The sequence below is a fragment of the Lathyrus oleraceus genome, chromosome 3, assembly GCF_024323335.1.
Source record: "Lathyrus oleraceus cultivar Zhongwan6 chromosome 3, CAAS_Psat_ZW6_1.0, whole genome shotgun sequence".
Taxonomy (NCBI): domain Eukaryota; kingdom Viridiplantae; phylum Streptophyta; class Magnoliopsida; order Fabales; family Fabaceae; genus Lathyrus; species Lathyrus oleraceus.
The window spans coordinates 86407733-86415786 of NC_066581.1; the positions used below are offsets into that span (position 1 = coordinate 86407733).

The window sequence follows — 8054 nt, forward strand, 5'->3', positions numbered from 1 at the left end:
CACTTCAATTCCGTTGGGTAAGATCGAAAGCCGTCCAACGTCTATCTAAACTTAATTGTTTTTATCTATTTCAAAAACAGTGAAAACGCTTTGTTTAGTTCATTAGGAGATTTTAACTTAAGAAGAAAAGAGATTTTAAAACTATTTTCGGACGCGTTTATAAGTTTAGAGTCTGGTTCGTAAGAACCTCTTTTGGTTAAGAAGTCCAGGTTATAATACTTTTCAACTTGGTCAAGATACTATATTTCTTAAAAATAGGTTTACTACACTAACGCAATGCGCACCTTTTTATAAGTGACAATAAGAGGGTTTGATTAGGGAGTACAACTCGGTTCTGAATACGCGAAAGCGACAGTTCTCGTTAAATTAGTTCTTTTCAAAGTAGGAAACATTGCCCATAAGTAGTTCTATTAGCAAGTACTTGGATTATTAATTGATTGTGTGAATTACATTCGACCCTGTCTTTATTAATTAAACTTTATTCAATACTTTACTTTTCATTTGCACACTCTAAAAACACCTATTTTGATTGCCTTTGATAAACACCATAACAATAGATAACGATAGATTGACACTTAGTCTCTGTGGATTCGACAATCTTTTATATTACTCTGACGCGTTCGTATACTTGCGAAAAGCACCGCATCATGTTTTTGGCGCCGTTGCCGGGGACCAATTTCGTCAAATTTCATTTTTCTTATGTTATATCTTTTAGACTTAGGCTATTTCTCGCCGGTCAATGCGAAGAACTCGCAGCACCGGAAGTTTAAGCTTAGTATACCCTCTGGCGGAACTTGAACGTTACGCTCGCGCATGTTTATTCTTTCATAGAATTAAGAGAGTTATGGCCAAAGATCAAAACCAAAGACCTCTTAAAGATTTCGCTCAACCATCAAATGAAGAACCTAGTTCTAGTATAGTAAACCCAACCATCCCAGCTAATAATTTTGAAATTAAACCATCCCTGTTGCAACTAGTGCAACAGAGACAATTCGCAGGTCTCGCTACTCAGAACCCAAACCAACATTTAAAAATATTTCTTCAATTAGCAGACACTTTTAAAACCAATGGAGCTTCTCCTGAGGCAATACGTTTAAGATTATTCCCTTTTTCCCTCAGAGATAAAGCCCTATCATGGTTAGATTACCTTCCACCCAATTCCATTACGACTTGGGATAACCTTAGAAGAGTTTTTCTTGCTAGATATTTTCCCCCGAGTAAGACCGTCGTTCGTCGAAACCATATAACTAGATTTACCCAAAACCAAGGAGAATCGTTGTTCGAAGCTTGGGAGAGATATAAAGAGTTGTTACGAGCATGCCCACATCATGGCTTAGAAAATTGGTTAATCATTCAAACCTTCTATAATGGACTTCACTATAACACGAAGATGACCATCGACGCTGCCGCAGGCGGTGCGCTGATGAACAAACCTTATCCTGAAGCTAGTGCCCTCATCGAAGATATGGCTCAAAACCATCAATCATGGGGAGTCGAACGAGCGACAGTTGAGAAGAAGGAAGCCCAAGGAGGAGTGCATGAACTAAGCTCTATAGACATGATGCAAGCTAAAATGGACGCATTAGCCCTTAAAGTCGAGCATATGTGTATAAACCCGAATACTGTAGCCGCAGTTTTGTCGGATTGTGAGATATGTGGAACCAAAGGACACCAATCTGTAGAATACAGTCTATTAAACGAAACCCACTCTGAGCAAGTGAACTACACCCAATGGAACCCATACTCGAATACCTATAACCCTGGATGGAGGAATCACCCGAACTTCTCCTATAAAAACAATAACCCAATCCAAAATAATGCACCTCCGAGACCTAGTTATCAAGCCCCTAGATCAAATCAACCTATGCAACCTGTACCACCAAAGCCGAGCCTTGAGAAAATTATGGAAAATTTTATCACCGCTCAAACCCAACAAAACAAGGAGTTCATGAACCAAAACATTCATGTTAACAAATTGATTACTCAGTTAGGAACCCAGGTTGACCAAATAGTTACTCATACTAAGATTCTTGAAACCCAGATCTCTCAGGTAGCTTTAAACCAAGCCCCTCAGACTACACCTGGAGGACAGTTCCCTGGACAACCTCAACAAAATCCGAGAGGACAAGCCAATGCCATTACCCTACGAAGTGGGAACGCTTATGATGAACCACCAAACCCTAGATTGAGTGAACCCAAAGCTTCTAAGGAATGTACCAAACCCACAGACGAAGTAAAGGAAGGAGAGGAATCTGAAAACCAGGAAGGTCGAGAAAAAGGAGAAGAACCTAAAGACAAAACTTACGTACCACCCCCGCCATATAAACCACCTATACCATATCCACAAAGACTGAAACAAACCCAGATCAATAAACAGTATAAAAATTTATTAAAGTTATAGAAAAACTTCATGTAGAAATCCCTTTCACAAAAGCCATCACCCAAATACCTTCTTATGCAAAGTTTCTCAAAGACATCCTTACCAACAAACGTAGACTTGACGATCCGAAGCCTTTGGAATGTAATGCTATTTCCGAGGACAAATTAGCAAAGAAAGATAAAGATCCTGAAAATTTCTCCATTCCTTGCCTTTTGGGTAATCATGTCATCGAAAAAGCTTTTCTAGACTTAGGAGCTAGTGTGAGCCTAATGCCTTTAGCAGTTTGTGAGAGGTTAAACTTAGGAGAATTACAACCCACTAAGATGTCACTTCAGTTAGCCGATAGATCTGTTAAATATCCGATAGGCATTTTAGAAGATGTTCCTGTTAGGATAGGTCATTTATTTATCCCTACTGATTTTGTTGTCATGGACATCAAAGAGGACAATGATATACCAATCCTTCTAGGTAGACCATTCTTATCGACTACAGGAGCCAGAATATATGTCAAGAAAGGAAAGTTGACATTTGAGGTAGGTGACGAGAAAATAGAATTTATACTTTCGAAATTTCTTATGGCACCTATGATGGGAGACGCGTGTTATGCCTTAGATATCATTGATGAATGTGTTAGAGAATTAGAACAAGAAGAAATTATAAAAACAATTAAGTTACCATCAACTCTCATAAGGGAAGATGATAACTTTAAGAAACCCTACATCGATGATAACCTTTACGAATGTTTATCCCTTACTCCAGATCCTATGCCATGCCCTAAGAAACCAACCTTAGAACTTAAGGAACTGCCTAAGAACTTGAGATATGAGTTCCTCGATGAAAAGATGAACCGTCTAGTTATAGTCAGTGCTACCTTGAGCCAAGAGGAAACGAACCAACTTTTAGACGTTTTACGAAGATATCCATCAGCCTTAGGATATAATATCTCTGACCTGAAAGGTATAATCCCATCTGTATGCATGCATCGGATTTCGCTAGAAGAAGATTCAAAACCCTCCAGGGAACATCAGAGAAGAATAAACCCTATAATGAGTGATGTTGTTAAAAAGGAAGTTCTTAAGTTACTTGAGGCAGGTATAATCTACCAGATCTCTGATAGTAAGTAGGTGAACCCTGTGCATGTAGTACCTAAAAAGGGAGGCATCACAGTCGTGCAAAACGACAAAGGAGAACATGTAGCAAAACGATTAGAAGGAGGATGGCGGATGTGTATAGATTATAGAAAATTAAATAAAGCAACCAGGAAGGATCATTTCCCTTTACCATTTATAGACCAAATGTTGGAGCGTCTAGCCAGACACTCTTACTTCTGTTATCTAGATGGATACTCTGGATTCTTCCAAATACCTATCCACCCCGAAGATCAAGAAAAAACTACCTTTACATGCCCTTATGGAACTTTTGCCTACAGACGAATGCCATTCGGCCTCTGTAATGCCCCAGCCACTTTCCAACGCTGCATGATGTCAATCTTTGTAGATTACCTAGATGGTATCATGGAAGTGTTTATGGATGATTTCTCGGTTTGCGGATTTGATTTCCACAATTGTCTTGCTAACCTTGAGAAAATCCTGGAGAGATGCGTGGAGGTGAACCTCGTGCTAAACTGGGAAAAGTGTCATTTCATGGTGACCGAAGGAATAGTTTTAGGACATATAGTTTCCGAAAAAGGTATAGAGGTAGATAGAGCTAAAATAGAAGTTATAGAAAACCTAAAACCACCAAAAACCATCAGAGAAGTCTGAAGCTTTCTTGGACACGCTGGATTCTACCGGCGCTTTATTAAGGACTTCTCCAAAATAACTAAACCTTTAACTGGACTTTTAATGAAAGATGCTGAATTCATTTTTGATGAAAAATGTAATGACGCATTTAATCTTTTAAAGCAAGCGTTAGTATCGGCACCTATTATGAAACCACCAGATTGGTCAGAACCTTTTGAGATAATGTGCGATGCTAGTGATTACGCAGTTGGAGCCGTTCTAGGACAAAGGAAAGATAAAAAATTACATGCAATTTATTATGCCAGTAGAACCCTAGACGCTGCCCAACTTAACTATGCAACAACTGAAAAAGAATTACTCGTTGTAGTTTTCGCTATAGACAAATTTAGATCTTATCTAGTAGGAGAAAAAATTATAGTTTACACCAATCATGCTGCCATTCGTTACCTATTAAGTAAAAAAGATGCCAAGCCCAGGTTATTCCGAAGGATTCTATTACTACAAGAGTTTGATTTAGACATAAGAGATAAAAAAAGGCACTGAAAATGTAGTAGCCGATCACCTTTCTATGCTAGAACATCTAAAACCAGAACTAGTACCCATAAATGATGATTTCGCGTATGATAGACTGATAGCTAGAGTAGAAACCCTTGAAGATGATAACCTAAGCCCTGATGAGCATCCCCAAAATTCCTTAGCAATAAGAAATGTACCCTGGTATGCAGACTTCGTTAATTACCTAGCTGCTTATATAGTACCCCCTGATCTTGACTACCACCGCAAGAAGAAATTCTTCCATGATGTGAGAAACTTCTATTGGGACGAACCGCTCCTTTTTAAAAGGGGTAAAGATGGCAATTTTCGTCGTTGCGTTCCGGAAGAAGAGGTAAATAGTATTATCAAGCATTGTCATTCTGCACCTTATGGTGGACATGCGAGCACCTCTAAGACATACGCCAAGATTCTTCAAGCTGGCCTATTCTGGCCTACCATGTGACGTGATGTCTATGCTTGCATTATCAAATGTGATAGATGCCAACGCACTGGAAACATTTCAAGGCGTGATGAAATACCTCTAAGAAACATTCAGGAAGTAGAACTCTTTGACGTATGGGGTATAGATTTCGTGGGACCTTTCCCACCATCCTTAGGAAACAGGTATATCTTAGTAGCTGTGGACTATGTGTCTAAGTGGATTGAAGCTATAGCTGCACCCATAAACGACACTAGGGTAGTAATTGTAAGACCCCAATTTTGTCCCTAAGATCCCTCATGGCATCATATCATATCATTCATTTGCCTCAAGGATCATTGTGCACCTTTGCTTCCCTCCTAGTGGGTGGGTATCTTGTGAGTGTGGTTCTTGATCACCAAGCATGTATTGCATTTGTATATCATTGCTTTTCATTTGTTTACTAACCAAAAGTACAAAAATATTGTCATCTAACCATGTTACTTGCAGATGAAGCAAACTAGGTCAAACCAGTCAAATCAGCCATTGAGCAATGGACGGTGGTCATTCTTGAAGAATTGGGGCACCATGATCATTCATAAAGAGTTCATATAAGTTGTGATATCATTTGGAATCAAGATCTCAAGTTGAAGAGGCTTGAAATTCATCAGAACATGGCTCAGTCAACCAAAACCCTAGCAAAGTCAACTGTGGTCAACTGTGCATTTAATCAGGGATTTGAAGGTGTGAGATGGTTGGAAAGGTCTCATTCATGTCCATACAAGTCTCAACTAACATTTCAAAGACCATCATTGAAGAATTGGAGGTCAGACAAAAAGTTTCCCAAAATAGTAAGGACCTGTAATTTTCAACTGCCAAAAATGGAAAGTTCTTCTCCTCAAAATTACATGTCCAAGAAAGCTTCAAATCAAATTTTTCCCAACATGAAAGTTGAAGATCTTGCTCTCACCTTTCCAAAAAGTCCAAGAACACTCATTTCTCATGTGTGGTTGGCAAGTTATGATCAAATCATTTCCAAGAATTTTAGGATTTCAAAGTGGCATAACTTTCAAACCATTTGGCCAATTTGGGTGATTCTTTTTTGAGCAAATCCCATTTGACATATACTATCATAATGCATCATTACATTTCATCAAAAATCTTCACATCAAAAGGTCATTTTTTAAGTGAACCATTTAAATTTTGGTGGGAAAAATAGTGATTTTGAAAAATACTCATGATTTTCTTGCCAAACCACTTCCAATAGCTTCTAAACATGATTTATGACTTGCTTCAACAGATATTTCACTGTTCCATTGGCTGCACAAGCATAAGGGCATTTTGGCCAACTTGACATAAAACTCATTTTCACTAATCCATTTGGTTTGTCTTAATCATGATTAAGAAGTTGGATTAACAGGACTATACGAGCTTAATCATAACAGAAATTCAGGATCCACAATCATTTTCTCAGATCCAAATCCAAAATTCCCAAAATTCTCTCAACTTTCCTCACACTTTTTCACTTTGATTCACCAAATTTCATTGTGCTTCGTGCTTGTTCTTGCATTGTTCATCATTGGCAGGGGGAATTGAACATCTGTTTCAAGCTAACAGTGGAAGATCTTGGCAAAATCGCGGCTGTTAAACATCTTGCTCATCCATGGCATATTGAAGTTTCTCCATCATCAAGCATTTCTGAGCTAAACTACCACTTGCATTCATCTTCTACAACACCACAGGCCATCTGTTTTGGCAATTGGAGGCTTGAAAAGCACAAGAACACAAACTGCACATTCATAAGGTGAGATTTCAAATCCTCCGATTCTTGAAATTGGCATGTGGTTTAGGTAGATCTTGCAACATAGAATACACTGAAACTTGAATCGTGCTAATCCATTAAGTATTGATGAAGAAATCTTGATTCTAAGTTTGGACATCAAAACTTCTTTTGATCGAATCTTTTGCTATGCTTAGAATTAGAACAGATCTTGATTATATTGTTGATCCTTGTTGAAAGATGAATCGATCCATGTATGATTTGCCAATTTCTGTGAGATTTTGTTCATGTGGATGATGAACATCAAGAACATGTTGAATGCGTTTGATTTTCGTTCCAGATCGCGTTCAGATCTTTGTTGCCTTGCCTTGTGTTTAAATTCATGTTTCCCGCGCCCCTTGGCCAATTGAGCGCTGCCACCTCACTAAATGAAACGCAGCGTTTCATTTAGTGAGCGTCTGAATTACCAAAATGCCACTCGTTCCTTTAATTTCATTTTAATTTTCAAATGTTTATTTCATTTCATGATTAAACTTCAAGAAATCATAAATAATTCTTGGATGATCCAAATTGGTTGGGAATTTTTGCATTCATCTCCATTTTTCATCTAGTTTTTTATGAGCATGATAACACAAGTTGTGCACGAATGGTTTTTATTTTGGTCTAATGTCTTTGTTCGTGTATGTTTTGCATATGTTTTGCCATTTCATTCATGAAATCATGATGCTTGCTCCAAAATGCTTGAAATTTTATATGCATGGTCTAGACTCATTCCTGGTGATTTTGGTATATGGTTTGCTAATTTTGCATTTCTGGATTGTGAGACGTGATGTGATCTCCATGAGTGTAACAATGTGTGGCATACTAATTTTTGTTCAACTTCTTGATTTTATTTTCCATGCTTGTGCTATACCAATTGCTCTGAATTTTTGCATGTGATTACTTCTGTATGTCTAGTTTGAGCATGATTTTTTGTAGGATTTTTAGATCCATTTCCTATTTGTTTGATATTTTTCTTTGCTGCTTGGTCATTTGTGAACTCTTATTGAGTGTTCAACTTCCATGCCTTGTGAAATTCTCATACCTTATCATATGAAGCTGAAATTTAGTGGATTGGTTCTTAACATGTTTAACTTCATTTTGGCTTTGGTGTGGTTCATTTATCTTGTGCCTATTCTGTTTTACACTTGCCTAAAGTTG

The 8054-nt window shown here is 38.0% G+C and overlaps 1 non-coding gene across 1 annotated transcript; it reads right to left on the bottom strand.

Moving 5' to 3' along the window:
- Positions 1–1228: 1228 nt before the first annotated feature.
- On the bottom strand, positions 1229–1335 carry LOC127133641 (small nucleolar RNA R71). The gene has a single exon (XR_007807594.1). It is a non-coding gene; the product is annotated as a small nucleolar RNA R71 (small nucleolar RNA).
- Between the last annotated feature and the right edge of the window lie 6719 nt (positions 1336–8054).